This window comes from Pristiophorus japonicus, chromosome 10, assembly GCF_044704955.1.
Source record: "Pristiophorus japonicus isolate sPriJap1 chromosome 10, sPriJap1.hap1, whole genome shotgun sequence".
NCBI lineage: Eukaryota > Metazoa > Chordata > Chondrichthyes > Pristiophoridae > Pristiophorus > Pristiophorus japonicus.
The window spans coordinates 159,321,666-159,337,981 of record NC_091986.1 but is presented as its reverse complement, the minus strand read 5'-3'; the positions used below and the strand labels follow the sequence as shown (position 1 = coordinate 159,337,981).

Below are 16,316 nucleotides of genomic sequence, written 5' to 3'. Positions count from 1 at the left end.
TCTACACATTAAAAAATCAGGCGCAGGTTACAAATTATGCGTCGGGAACGAGGTGGGGGGGGGGGGGGGGGGGAAGGGAAGTCATTACATTCTATACGAAATCCTTAGTTATACTTATACAAATATTATACAAATAATTCCAACCTGAATAAAAATTTATAAGCAAGAAAAGATTAAATAAACCATGTTCCTACCTGTGTGAAAGTGCTTCAGGCAGGGAGAAGGCTGCAGGAAGCCTCACAAGTTGAGGCAGCCGTTCCTGACGGCAGGGGGGGGAGGCAGTAAGGGCCCGACCGACGGCAGTGAGGGGGAGGCAGGGAGGAGGCAGCCGTTCCCGACGGCCGGGGGGGGGAGGCAGCAGGGGGGAGGCAGTGAGAAGGCTGCAGGAAGCCTCAGAAGAAGAGGCAGCCGTTCCCGACTGCGGGGGGGGAGGAGGCAGTGAGAAGGCTGCAGGAAGCCTCAGAAGTTGAGGCAGCCATTCCCGACGGCAGGGGGGGGGAGGCCGTTTTTGGAGCGAAAAATGGGCGCCCAGCTCGGAGGGGCGCCTGTTTTGCCGCGTGTGGAAACTTGGGGCCATAGAAATATAGAAAATAGGTGCAGGAGTAGGCCATTTGGCCCTTCTAGCCTGCACCGCCATTCAATGAGTTCATGGCTGAACATGCAACTTCAGTACCCCCTTCCTGCTTTCTCGCCATACACCTTGATCCCCCTAGTAGTAAGGACTTCATCTAACTCCCTTTTGAATATATTTAGTGAATTGGCCTCAACAACTTTCTGTGGTAGAGAATTCCACAGGTTCACCACTCTCTGGGTGAAGAAGTTTCTCCTCATCTCGGTCCTAAATGGCTTACCCCTTATCCTCAGACTGTGACCCCTGGTTCTAGACTTCCCCAACATTGGGAACATTCTTCCTGCATCTAACCTGTCTAAACCCGTCAGAATTTTGAACGTTTCTATGAGGTCCCCTCTCATTCTTCTGAACTCCAGTGAATACAAGCCTAATTGATCCAGTCTTTCTTGATAGGTCAGTCCCGCCATCCCGGGAATCAGTCTGATGAACCTTCGCTGCACTCCCTCAATAGCAAGAATGTCCTTCCTCAGGTTAGGAGACCAAAACTGTACACAATACTCCAGGTGTGGCCTCACCAAGGCCCTGTACAACTGCAGCAACACCTCCCTGCCCCTGTACTCAAATTAATGTACAATGTAAACAGCTGGGGCCCCAGCACAGAACCTTGCAGTACCCCACTAGTCACTGCCTGCCATTCTGAAAAGTACCCATTTACTCCTACTCTTTGCTTCCTGTCTGACAACCAGTTCTCAATCCACGTCAGCACACTTCCCCCAATCCCATGTGCTTTAACTTTGCACATTAATCTCTTGTGTGGGACCTTGTCGAAAGCCTTCTGAAAGTCCAAATACACCACATCAACTGGTTCTCCCTTGTCCACTCTACTGGAAACGTCCTCAAAAAATTCCAGAAGATTTGTCAAGCATGATTTCCCTTTCACAAATCCATGCTGACTTGGACCTATCATGTCACCTCTTTCCAAATGCGCTGCTATGACATCCTTAATAATTGATTCCATCATTTTACCCACTGCCGATGTCAGGCTGACCGGTCTATAATTCCCTGTTTTCTCTCCCTCCTTTTTTAAAAAGTGGGGCTACATTAGCTACCCTCCACTCCATAGGAACTGATCCAGAGTCTATGGAATGTTGGAAAATGACTGTCAATGCATCCGCTATTTCCAAGGCTACCTCCTTAAATACTCTGGGATGCAGTCCATCAGGCCCTGGGGATTTATCGATCTTCAATCCCATCAATTTCCCCAACACAATTTCCCGACTAAGAAGGATTTCCCTCAGTTCCTCCTTCTTACTAGACCCTCTGACCTCTTTTATATCCAGAAGGTTGTTTGTGTCCTCCTTAGTGAATACCGAACCAAAATACTTGTTCAATTGGTCTGCCATTTCTTTGTTTCCCATTATGACTCCCCCTGATTCTGACTGCAGGGGACCCACGTTTATCTTTACTAACCTTTTTCTCTTTACATATCTATAGAAGCTCTTGCAGTCCGCTTTAATGTTCCCTACAAGCTTCCTCTCATACTTTATTTTCCCTGCCATAATCAAACCCTTTGTCCTCCTCTGCTGAGTTCTAAATTTCTCCCAGTCCCTGGGTTCGCTGCTATTTCTGGCCAATTTGTATGCCACTTCCTTGGCTTTAATACTATCCCTGATTTCCCTTGATAGCCACGGTTGAGCCACCTTCCCTTTTTTATTTTTACGCCAGACAGGGATGTACAATTGTTGTAGTTCATCCATGCGGTCTCTAAATGTCTGCCATTGATCATCCACAGTCAACCCCTTAAGTATCATTTGCCAATCTATCCTAGCCAATTCACGCCTCATACCTTCAAAGTTACTCTTCTTTAAGTTCTGGACCATGGTCTCTGAATTAATTGTTTCATTCTCCATCCTAATGTAGAATTCCACCATATTATGGTCACTCTTCCCCAATGTTCTTATGTTTGCTCGAGCTATCGCTTCACGGCATTGCTCATGTACCTTTTAAGGATGTATGCACTAGAATGACCAAATGAGTCCTTTGTAATCTGGCCTTGAACATTCTTCAGTGGCCCAATACAGTCTTTGACAGTTCTCTGATTCTTCACATAACTGAAAAAGCTTTTTACTATTACTTCCACAGTTGTCTGCAATCCTTTTTTGCATTAGCCTTTTTACTGATCTAATAGCAGCCTTCCTTTTCTTTAGTTGTTCCTTTGACTCAACTCTGTTTAATTGAGTATTAAATGTCTTTAATTTATAGAAACATTTCTGCTTACATTTTATTTGTCTTTGTACATAACCAGTCAGCCAACATCGCTTTTTCTTACTACACTTCCTTCTTTTGACTTTGGGTACATACTGGTTTTCCACATATTTTATCTTGTTCGTAAAAACTTTCCATATGTATTCTACATCTGTCTCATCACCCAGTAGGGTTAGCCAATTTACCCATTCCAAATCATCTGCCATTTTGGTTAAGTTTGATTTTCTAGAATCTGGTCCGAGTTGCATACTCTCAGTACCTTTAGTTGTACTAGCCAATTGGAACCGTATAATGCTGTGATCACTGTGTGTGGCCAGATATTCCCCACCTGGAGGCCCGATACACGATCAGGCTTATGACTAAACACTAGCCTTACCTGTGTTGAAATCCATCTGCCACAGTTTTATCCACTCAAGTAATCTATCAAAGTCTCTTTGTAATTTTATGGTCCTGTCTACACTACTCACTATACCACCAATCTTTGTGTAATCGGCCAACTTCCATATGTAGCTCTCTATTTTGTTATCTAAGTTGCTAATAAATATAGGGGATGAAATTGGTCCATTGTGCGTCTCCTGCTAGCGCTTCTGGGGGGGCGGGGGCGGTAAATTGCTACTGGCTCCCGCGAAATTGGGCGGAAGTTAGCGGAGGTGCAAAACGAGTACTGTCCCGCTCCCGCCAGTAGCGCCCCAGGCTGCTGCTCCTCCGGCGATTATGTCATCGCCATGTGCGGCGACCCCTGTTCGCCACATGGCGGAAATTGGCCAGTGCCCCGTGAGGCTGCCACGGACAATGTCAGCACCAGCCTCGTGGGTCGCGAACCGGGCTGCTCTTAACTCACAGGGCGAAACTTAAAGGGGCAGAGCACAGCAAATTTTTATCTTTTGGCCGAATTACCTAGTCCGGCCTCCGTGAGTGTTTCTGTGGAGTCCATGCCAAGATGATGCAGCCCGGCACTTCGCTTTGGTGCTGGGCTGCGGCCACGGCTCCCCGGTGGCCTAGTGGATGCCCCTCAAAACCCCTGCAGAGCTCGGAGCGTACACTCCCCTTTAAAGGAAGGGGGGAGCCTTGTGATTACGTCAGCGCCATGCGGCAAACTGCGTAGCATTTCAACATTCGCGCTTTTACCACCCCAGTACTGCCTCCGAGAGGAAGTGGAGGGCCCGACATTGTGCTCCACTTCCTCTCGGGGGCGGTAACCCCAATTTAGATCATGAGGCAGGACTTCCGTGCCGGGCGCAGGAAGTTCTGCTTTGCGAAGGTTCTCACCCCCAACTGGGGCCATATTTGGCCCCCTAATGAATAGTTGAGGCCCCAGCACAGATCCTTGTGGAACACCACTGGTCACTTCCTTCCAATTTGAATATATACCCAATATTCCTACTCTCCATCTTTTGCCACCTAACCAATCTTCTTACCAGGTCAATAATTTGCCTTCAATTCCATGAGCTATAATTTTAGCTCAGTATCTTATGTGAAACCTTATTGAATGCCTTTTGGAAGTCCATATAAACTACATCCACAGACATTCCCCTGCCTAATACTTCAGTTAATTCCTCAAAAACTTCAATTAGGTTTGATAGACATGACCTACTATTTAGAAATCCATGTTGGCTCTCTCTGGGATGTCCTGAGATTGTGAAAGGTACTGTATTTCTTACAGCTAGGTACCATCACAGATGGCCAGCGTCTTGAGTTTTTTGTCCTTTGCTTTTATAATTGCCCTCAATTTTCTGTGTAGTCCAGTAAACATCCATTTATCCATTTTAAGGCATTTGTAGAATTACAGGGAATTATTTCATATCAGCCAGATCTCAGTAGCTCATTCTTTCCAACACAAAATAAGTTTTAGCCAAGTTCTCTGATCTTGTTTACAAGTCTCTGCCAAATAATTGCCATTATATGGAAGAGACTTAAGGGGAGCTGAAAGAATCAGATTTATGCTAATAGGTGTCAGGCTTGACTCAGTGGTAGTACTCTTGCCTTTGAGTCAGAAGGTTGTCACTTCAAGCCCCACTCCAGAAACCTGAGCACGTCATCTAGGCTGAAGAGGGGGCATGATTATTTCCACATTCCATGACAACATTCTGCTTTCTTCTTGACTCCAGACTGAGCAGAAGTAGAAAACAAATGATCCTGGTACACAAGTATAGCTGCTTCATCTGGGCATACTTGGCATTGGGTGCACTAGGAGTGGAACTGGCAGAATTTCTGACACATGTCATCCTGCCAGTTTTACGCCTTCTGGTGACATCCACACTGGGATTGAAGGTAGGAGGGCGAGACACAAGAAGAACCTGTCCCTATTTCTGGCACAATTTGACAGCATGATTAAAAAGTGGACAGAACCAGGTTCCACAACAAACTCCAGCCTGCCTGCCCCTTTTATGCTGCCACTGCCCCCCTTCCCCCAGCCCAGAAATTTCAGGCCCTGTTTGTTTTAGGCATAGTAGAAACTTTTGAGACTGACCCTAACAGCCTATTGATTGATATTGTATAGACACGCAGTTTAAATCCTGAGCTACCCAGTTCTTTAATGTGTAGTGTCTGATGGCACAAACTTGTCTGAGAGTGAACAGAGATTGTTACTGGCATTTGGCATCACTTTTGGAAAAAATTAATCTCTGCACTAATGCACTGAACATGGCAACAAGGATCCTGTACATCCACTTAATGATTTAAGTGCATTTGTTTAATATGGATCCTGTGCCCATTGATATTAATAACAAAGCTATGTTCAAACAAAGTCCCATTTCACTCATACTAAACAGGCATTGCTTCTGGATCCAATGGTTATTTACAGTACAATTATCTGGCTCTAGAGCTGTATTTCTCCTATATGCATTTTAAAAAGTCCATTTATCCATACGGATTAAATTACAAAACCATTCAGATGACAGAAGTCTAATTACCATGAAACCGTATCCTAATTATTTTGCTTGTATTGCATCATTTTTTTGTGCTGACATTTTGAATGGGCAAGATTCACTTTCTGAAGTGGTAGACTGCATTCTTCCTATATCTAATAGAAAAAGAAATGTGATATAGTCAATGTGTAATGAGTCGTAAAGCTGTCTGCAAAGGATAATGAAACATAACCTCTCAAATGACGTCGTTTCATTGAGAACATAAGCGTGGATAGTTTGAGGTTAAACCCAATGTGGAAAGGAACATTTTCTGGTACAGTACATTTCCTACTAAATATGGAGAATGTAATTGGTGACTAATGGTCTGAAGCTCAATATATATCCATATTTAATTATACTATAGTGTGCAATCTAGATTGTGGAGGAAAGAGACTTTAATAATAAAGGCACATAACTTTTTGTTAAAGGGCTTACCCAGCCAGTAACATATATTTTATTGGATCAGATCCTTACAGTCTGTAGATGCAGCCTGCATTAAAACGGATAAAGCGTCTCTGAGGCAAATGGGCAGGACAAAAAACATTGAGTACCGCAAGACCAAAGAAAGTAGAAGGCACAGTAGTCAAGAGGCTAAAGTGGCACGGTGAGCAGGAGGTAGGCAAAAACTGAGATGAGTAGAAGGCAGGAGAGTGGGAGCCAGGAGCCTGAGAATGCAGGCCTGCACGGCTGAAACAGTGTGTAAAACCCCACAATGCTTTTAAAACTGCCTCATGCTCGGCAACTGTGGTATAGTGGTTATGTTACTGGACTGATGATTCCAAAGGCCTGGATTAATGATCCAGAGACGTGAGTTCAAATCCCACCAGCTGGGGATTTAAATTCAGTTAATTAAATAAATCTGGAATAAAAAGCTAGTATCTGTAATGGTGACCATGAAACTATTGGATTGTCGTAAAACCCCATCTGGTTCACTGATGTCCTTTAGCGAAGGAAATCTGCCGTCCTTACCGAGTCTGGCCTATATGTGACTCCAGACCCACAGCAATGTGATTGACTCTTAACTGCCCTCTGAAATGGCCTAGTGATTTTCCCCCACCACAACATCCTGGGGGGGTCACCATTGACCAGAAACTTAACTAGACCAGCCACATAAATACTGTGGCAACAAGAGCAGGTCAGAAGCTGGGTATTCTGCAGCGAGTGTCTCACCTCCTGACTCCAGATAGCCTTTCCACCATTTACAAGGCACAGGTCAGGAGTGTGATGGAATACTCTCCACTTGCCTGGATGAGAGCAGCTCCAACAACACTCAAGAAGTTCAACATTATCCAGGACAAAGCAGTCCTCTTGATTGGCACCCCATCCACCACCTTAAACATTCACTCCCTCCACCCACGGCGCACCTTGGCTGCAGTGTGTGCCATCTACTAGATGCATTGCAGCAACTCACCAAGGCTTCTTCGGCAGCACTTCCCAAACCCGCGACCTCTACCACCCAGAAGGAAAAGGACAGCAGGTGCATGGGAACACGATCACCTGCAATTTATCCTCCAAGTTACACACCATCCTGATTTGGAAATATATCTCCGTTGCGGGGTCAAAATCCTGGAACTCCCTCCCCAACAGCACTATGGGAATACCTTCACCACACGGACTGCAGCAGTTCAAGAAGGCGGCTCACCTCCACCTTCTCAAGGGCTATTAGGGATGGGCAATAAATGCTGACCTCGCCAGCGACGCCCACATCCCAGGAACGAATAAAAAAAGTAGTTTAGGAGTGTGCTTTGAGCAAAAAGTGATCGCCCAGAATTCCTTCCCCTTTGATATTTGCGAAAATGAGCTTTCTCTGGTACTTCTTGTTTCTTTTGGAGAAGATTTGTATTGTTGTCCATCTGCTTGTAAATCTTGATTTGTTGCTTCGATAACCTAGAGGAATTGTGCTGACCTGTAGATCACTTACATTTTTTAATAATCTATAAAACCCCAGAATATTTTTGTTTACACAGTTGATTTTGAATCGTGAATGACAAGGCAGCAGTCGGAAAGATTGTCAGCTACTTTGTTGCACTGACCAATCCCGGGCTCTTTATATCTGTTTTCTCTCTCCTCGTCTGTGGAGGTATTGCTTCTTTAACAGATACTGAACAAAGATGCAAAAAGACAATAGCTTGCAATGGAAGTGTTTTTTGAGGATAATACTTCTCTGTGATTGCCTTTTCTTTCAAAAGAAAATATGACTTTTTATTAAACCAAACTTCTCCTAATCCAATGATTATTTTCCAAAATGTGAGCCATCCATGTATGATTGCTTTATTTTTGTGTGTAACATACATTCCCACAAATGTAACAGTGCCATTGAGAGTTAAATGCCACATGGATTGGAGGTTTGACATTTGCTGTGACTTCTAACAGTGTAGTGTCAGCAAACTACTCCCATACATCCTACATCTGACATTTAAGCAGATTAAGAACAGAAATATCCTTACACTAGGCTATTTAGCAATGATGTCCCTTTTAATTTAATTATCACCCATGACTAGCCTTTTTTATTTAATAAGAAAAATGTCAGATTTGCCAGTTTGTATAATAAGTAATTTTGTAGCCAAAAACTGCAATGAGCAGTTTTCCTCAGGGAATGCTACTGATATGCTATGTGTAAATGGAACTTTTAAGGTTATGTTTCCTAGATACATCTCCTACCCAGTCAACAGCTGGTACCAAACACTGAATTCAGACATTATTCCTGTCTCACTTTTTCCGAATACTGTCATAGGACTGTGGTGGAGATTAATAGACTTACTGTTTATCACATGTGTTGTATGCTTCGGATTCACTCCAGGCAATCGTCCTTCCAGCTGTCATTCAACCTTCAAGCAAGCTATTTTCTTAATTTGTACCTGATGACATAATATAGCTTGTTTTGGCAGAGGTTCTAATAGTAATTTTATTTTCTTATTTATTCTGTTACTCCTGCTTGTAGTAAATTCTTTGCTGTGTTCTCAACGACTTGAAATCTTTTCCTCAACACGTCAGATGCAGACAGAAAATAAGTAGAAGCCATGTGGCATATTTGTTGTTTTAAAAAAAACGCTTGAATGTACAGCGATTGTACAGAGCGCTGAGCAATTGCTTAACAGCACCATCAATAGCAGTAATCCGTTGAAAATTGGTTGATTCTAGCTTTTGCAACCTGACATTTGCTTCAACAAATCATGCAAATTCCCACACAGCTCACTGAAAGTCCCAACTAATGTAGTAACTGAAGCTTCTACCACATAATTATCCATTTGTGTGGTTAAGTCAGGATTTTGCTCAGGCCTTAAAAATAAATGTTTGCCATTTGTCAGTCTAGGCTAAGGAGGGCAGCTGAAATTCAGATGATTATAAAAATCCACATGTCACCACAACTGTGTATGTGTCTGGTGGGAGGAGGAGCTGTGGGCTTAGTAATAAATGGTCACAATAAAGAGATGATTAAATTAGTTATAAAATACTAAGCTATTTTAAAAATCCCATCAAACTGAATAATCATCACCTGTGCCTATATTGTGACATACTTTACAGAGAACAGAGGACACAATTGTGATCAGTCGTTTTATTGTTTTGTATAGGCTGAACTGATCTAAGAGGCAGTAGGGCCATTTCCGACCGGGGGCAGGTGGATGGGCTGACCCATCAGAAATTGTCCCCAGGCCGGGAGCTGTGGAAACAGGGAGCTGTGGAAACAGGTTTCCTGCCCGCCCTGTCGAATCCTCGCCGACCCCTCACCGCCCGGCGGTGACCGCTTTCTGCCCCAAGGGAAATTGCCCCGTGGGAGTGGAGCGGCCACCGGTCGGTGGCCCCAATAGCTTTTCCCGGCGGGAAGCTGCCAGTGGCTGGGTGGCGCATGTCCGCCCTTAAAGGGGAGGGTGCTCCGCCACGGCTGTAATTTAATTTTAATTGTCGGCCGACTCTGAAGTCGGCCTGACAATGGCGGCCATGGGTTCAGCCGGGCAGCCCGGCACCCCCTCTTTGGTGCCGGGCAGTCAGCCCGCCCGAAGCCCTCTCTGGTGGCCCAGTGAGCACCACTAATGTGGCTGCAGAGCTCGCAGTGGTCCTCCCCTTTAATTGAAGGGGAGGGACGTAGCTCCGAGTCAGCGCGACGCAATTGGGAAAAGAAGGTAAAATCCTTCTATTCACCGCCCCAAGGATTCTTTAAAATGAAGTTGACCACAATACAGTTATTCTTATTGGTAGTTAGTTGAATTTATACATGTGTAGAAAAGGGGCAAGGGCTGCAGGATTTAGTTTTTGTATTAATAAGATGTGTTATATATGTAAACTTGTATTTACTCTCTACAGCCACCAGAGGGCTCATCCCCTGGAGTCCCAAGGGATCCCATAATCCCTTGGGAGCACAGGTATTTAAGGAGGTCTCACAGGTTGGAGAGGCACTCTGGAGACCTGCAATAAAAGACTACGGTCACACTTCACTTTGAGCTCACAGAGTTCAGTCTAACTCTTTCTCCATACATAACAGGGTGAATAGTGTGTTTTATGCTCGAGATGTTCACTGCCCATCTCTCGATGTTGCGAGGCTATTAGGAATCAACCACATAGTGCAGCACCGGAGTCACATGTAGGCCAGATCAGATAGGGTCGGCAGGTTCCCTTCTGTGTAGGACATTAGTTACACATTTAGATTTTATGACATTCCATCATTTCTGGTGCTGTCCCATAACTATGACAAACTAATTTTCTTTTCCTCCATTCCTCCCATCATTTCATATATTTTTTTAAAAATCTGTACGAATTCCTGATTTACTATTAGAACTTTATTATTGTGATGTGTGAAACAAGCTTGGAATATATACATTACTTTGCTCATTCTTTGGTGTCCTAGGGAGTGCAAATTCAGCAGTATTACAGTAACAAGTGCTTAAACATGTGCAAATTAAAATAAAAACAAATGAGTTTTGTCAGATTGTGTCTGAAGATTCTTCCAAATTTGAATTTCATGTGAACAAAATGCTTCCTTGTATTTCGTACCATATCCATAGAGTACAAGCACGAATGGTGGTGAACTGCTACATTTCTGCCTTCACTTTGAACATTGAACTTGTATATAACAGATTTGTATATTGTGCAATAGAATTTTGAAAGTAGGTTAAGCTCTTACAGTGCAGACTGTGGGCCCGAAATTCATCGACATACCGTCGACTACAGCCGCTTACCGCCCAAAAACACAAGTTTTGTCAAAAAAAGGTACATACCACCGACATACCGCCCAACGGAAGCATATGCACACTGCCTGCCCACATACCGCCAGAACTGCGTACCGTGCTGGAGAAGGTGCTTTTAAGTAGATCTTAAACGGGCGGTATGTACACAGAGCTGACAGGTTTGTTTGATATTACACAGATCTTTATAGTTCTCCACAGTTTGATGTATTTTTAAATGGATTGTAGTGTTAGGCAATAATATAAATGGACTAATAAACCTTATTTACTCTTTATTAATGAACTATAATAATTTTAATAGTCTCTCACCCCCCACCCACCGTCTCTCTCACCCGCCCCCCCAGTCTCTCTCACCCCCCCGCCCCCCCAGTCTCTCTCACCCCCCCAGTCTCTCTCACCCCCCCCCCAGTCTCTCTCACCCCCCCCCCAGTCTCTCTCACCCCCCCCCCAGTCTCTCTCACCACCCCCCCAGTCTCTCTCACCCCCCCCCCCAGTCTCTCTCACCCTCCCCCCCAGTCACTCTCACCCCCCCTCCCCAGTTTCTGTCACCACCCCCCGCAGTCTCTGCCACCCTGCCCCTCGCAGTCTGTCACCCCCCCCACCGCAGTCTCTGTCACCCCTCCCCCCAGTCTCTGTCACCCCCCCATCTCTCTCACCGCCCCCCATTCTCTCTCACCCCCCAGTCTTTCTCTCTTCCCCCCCCCCCTCCCCCCGCCCCCACAGCGATCGCTTCTCCCCCCACCCCCACAGCGATATCTTCTCATCCCCCCACCAGTCTGTCTCACCCGCTACAGCGATCTCAGGCCGGCAGTCTCTGGTCTCTCATCGGTGCCTCTCGGGGAGTGGAACTTGACAGCCGCGCGTGTGTGCGCACAACTCGGAGCTGATAATTCCCGAGTCGATTGGCCTCCTCTGCCAGCCACCGCCCGCTGCACTCCGCTCCCACAACCGCCAAAAAAGTGGTATAATATTGCCCATTCAGCCCCAGCAGTATCAGGTGGTAAAAAATGACGCACCGCCCAGGGACCGCCGAAAAACGAGCAGAACTTGTGTTTCACCAAATTCGAGCCCCGTGTCTCCATGCTCATTTGGCAGCTGATTTGATAACATTACTTTGTGACGTGAAGAGATTCAACTGGTTTCAAGTTCTAATAATTTGACATTATATATTTCTTTAAATTAATTTAGAGTTGGGCTTAAGTACTGGGCATTTTAAAGTGGAAACAGTGGACGTTGCTGTGTCTGTTAAGAATTCCTTTGAGGGACTGATTAATGCCATTCATTCACACCTGCCTTTCAGAGTGGGTTTCGCTATTCAAAGAAGATTTTCCACTATTTTTGAGATTGTCTGCAGACAATCTCTCATGAGGTCAACATTGATTTGATTAATCATTTAGACACCAATGACTGCTTATGACTCAACCATTTGTGTTGCATAACAAGTGTAAGACAAAATAAAACCTGCCCAGATGATAAATGGCGAGTGACCGACTATCAAGACTGTTCTCTATTTGTGGCAGTTTTACTTGGAGGAGGTGCGAAAATTGCTTGAATTAGGTACTTGAGACAGTTGTGAGTCTATCAAATCTAACTTAATCTATAGTTCTGTATCAGATTCAGTTGCTTTGGTTCATTGGGTCGAGTAGCATTTCTTAAATCGCTACGGCAAGGTGGGACTCCATGGAGACTGAGGTGTTCTACACCCAATTAGCGAAGGATGTGAAGAATCTCAAACACTTTGCCACTTTGTATCAAAACTATTGTTATTTTTATCGACTGATTTATTTTTGCTTTTGTAGAGGTTTACACCTTACATTAAACTCAGATTTGTAGCTTAGCCTGAGCTACATAGTCTGTCAATGTGGTCTTTTATCATTTTTCAGTGAGATTGTGAGTATATGGCGACATCTGTGCTATTTCTGGAGTATAACCCAGAATAAGAGTACACTATTCACCCTGTGGCAGGTTACTCTATAAACATATAGGGCCCAAGTTTCCACACGCGCCTAGAACGGCGCAGTCCCGACCTGGACGCCCGTTTTTCGCGCCACAAACTGCGCCTAAAAAAAATCCTCTGTATTCTCCACCACCCTGCAGGTCCTCTGGCCTTCGGCGCAGCGCAGCAGGAGCTGTAGGGGGCGGAGCCAGGTCCCTGCGCTGAAAACAGTGCCGGGACCTCTGCACATGCGCGCTACAGTGGGCACGCAAGTGCAGTAGCTCCAGGCGCCCGAAACTGTGGGGGAAGGGCCCGAAGCACGCAGCCCCTAGCCCTGGCCGAATGGCCTCACTGGGGCTGCGTGAATAAGGCTCCTCCCACGGCCAGCTCCTGCTTCCCCCACCACCCCCCTCGCCCCCCACGGACCCGACCCGACCCGACTCCCGCTCCCCCCGACTGGACCCAACCCGACCCGACTCCCGCTCCCCCCCGCCTCCGGACCCAACCCGATTCCCGCTCCCGCTCCTGCTCCCCCTCTCCCCCCCCCCCCCCCGACTGGACCCGACCCGACTCCCGCTCCCGCACGGCCCCCCCCCCCCCCCGACTGGACCCGACCCGACCCGCGCTCCTGCTCCCGCTCCCCCCCCGCCCCCGGACTGGATCCGACCAGACCTCCCCCTCCCCGACCTGACCTCCCCCTCCCTGACCTCCCCCCCTCTCTCTCCCTCTCTCTCCCTCCCTCCCCCCCTCTTTCTCCCTCCCTCCCCCCGAACCGACCCGACCCGACCCAACGCCATCTACCTGTAAATCTGGTGCTGGGGACGGGCCCTGCCCGAAGTCTCGGGCCGGCCCATTCAGCCTTCGGTCCCGAAAGACCTGCCTGAAGCACTTTCACACAGGTAGGAAGATGGTTTATTTAATCTTTTCTTTGCTTATAAATGTTTATTCAGGTTGGATTTATTTGTATAATATTTGTATAAGTATAAATAAGGATTTATTATAGAATTTAGTGACTTCCCTTCCCCCCCCCCACCTCGTTCCGGACGCCTAATTTGTAACCTGTGCCTGATTTTTTAATGTGTAGAACAGGTTTTTTCAGTTCTACAAAAATCTTCACTTGCTCCATTCTAAGTTAGTTTGGAGTACGTTTTCACTGTGGAAACTTTCAAATCAGGCGTCAGTGGCCCACATCAGGCGGGACTGACCTATCAAGAAAGACTGGATCAACTGGGCTTGTATTCACTGGAGTTCAGAAGAATGAGGGGGGACCTCATAGAAACATTTAAAATTCTGACGGGGTTAGACAGGTTAGATGCAGGAAGAATGTTCCCAATGTTGGGGAAGTCCAGAACCAGAGGTCACAGTCTAAGGATAAGGGGTAAGCCATTTAGGACCGAGATGCGGAGGAACTTCTTCACCCAGAGAATGGTGAACCTGTGGAATTCTCTACCACAGAAAGTTGATGAGGCCAATTCACTAAATATATTCAAAAAGGAGTTAGATGAGGTCCTTACTACTAGGGGGATCAAGGGGTATGGCGAGAAAGCAGGAATGGGGTACTGAAGTTGAATGTTCAGCCATGAACTCATTGAATGGCGGTGCAGGCTAGAAGGGCCGAATGGCCTACTCCTGCACCTATGTTCTATGTTTCTATATATGTTTCCAAAGTGGAACTGTTCTACCTGACTAGAACTGCAGAAAAAAAAATGTGGAGAATTGCGATTTCTAAGATAGTTCGTTCTCCATCAGTTGCTCCTAAAAATCAGGCGCAAATCATGTGTAAACTTGGGCCCCATAATGCTTAGCTCCTCTTCCTCTTCTTCCTCAAAACCTGATATCTGACTAATCTAACATAAGACAGATGTGAAGTAATTACTTAATAACTAATTCCTTTGTTCCTGGAGACCAGCTTCCCAATATATTGGCCCCAAGTTTCCACATGATTTGCTCCTGATTTTTAGGAGCAACTGGTGGAGAGCGGAGTATCTTAGAAATCGGAATTCTCCACATTTAAGTTTTTTGCAGTTCTAGTCAGGTAGAACAGTTTCACTTTTGAACAGAATTTTTTTTTCAAAAGGGGGCGTGTCCGGCCACTGACGCCTGATTTGAAAGTTTCCACAGTGAAAACGTACTCCAAACTAACTTAGAATGGAGCAAGTGAAGATTTTTGTACGCTTGAAAAAACCTTGTCTACACATTAAAAAATCAGGCGCAGGTTACAAATTCGGCGTAGGGAACGAGGTGGGGGGGGAGGGTGGGGAGGAAGGGAAGTCATTAAATTCGACAATCAATCCTTAGTTATACTTATACAAATATTATACAAATAAATCCAACCTGAATAAAAATTTATAAGCAAAGAAAAGATTAAATAAACCATGTTCCTACCTGTGTGAAAGTGCTTCAGGCAGGCCTTTCAGCCAGCGGTGTGCCGTGGCGTCGGTCCCGACGGCAGGGGCAAGAAGCAGCGAGCAGCCTCAGTGCTGATCATGGAAGGGCAATGTGGTTTTATTAAAAAATGTTAAAAATTGAACAGCTACAAAGAATTTGAATAGTCTCAAACAAGTGCATGTGTCCCGTTTATCACTGTCTATCTTTAATTACAGAATGAGTGGTGGAGATTGAAACGGTAACGAGTTGTAAAGACTGAATTAAAATGCACAGTTGCTGCAGTGACACTGGTTAAAGAGCCAACATTAATTCAGCAGGTGATTTATTCAGCAGTGCTGCTAAAAGCACTCCCTCACACACAGAAATATCAAGAAAATTAAAATGCAAGCCTTTGCAAGGGTTCAATAAACAAATTTTCACTTTTTCTGCAGCACTTTTAAAAATGGCCGAGTGTCAATGTTTACTTCACACTGCGCGTGTGCGAACGCTCCAACGCGCACGCGCAGGGTTGCCGGCACCAAAAAAACTCATTTAAATTGTACCCGCCCCCTCCTTACAAAATCGGCGCGAGTGGTAGGCTCCGCCCCCTGTGCGCCGCGCCAAGCAGACATCGAGCTGCAAGGAGCTCGAGAATACCGCGTTTTTTTTCAGGCACCGTTTTCGGCGCGAAAAACAGGCGCCCAGCTCTGAGGGGCGCCTTTTTCGCCGCGTGTGGAAACTTGGGGCTATTAAGTGGATCAATGCTTCTTCATCCTTTGTTTAATGTGTAAATATTTGAAAAATTCCTTTATTATTACTTGTGATGTTCTTAGCAATTTTACATTTAGTGTTTGTCATTATTTACTTCATTCACTTTTGCTTATCTTTATAATTTACCCAATCCTGCAGCCTATTTGAATTTTAAAAACTGAGAAACTCAGCTTGTCTCCAATACAAATTTTTACATCCATATTTAATGACATTGCCCATTAATCTGTTTTGATTAGCCAGTAATGAATTTCATTACTGTAGATTTTTTTTTTAAATGTTTGCATAAAAAAAATAAAAACCTGCCTTTTTGTTACGAAGAG

General features: G+C 45.4%; 1 protein-coding gene across 2 annotated transcripts in view; it reads left to right on the top strand.

Moving 5' to 3' along the window:
- The window catches only part of sacs (sacsin molecular chaperone), a 205,859-nt gene that overhangs the window by 149,896 nt on the left and 39,647 nt on the right, over positions 1–16,316 (top strand). The gene's annotated exons all lie outside the window — the stretch shown is intronic.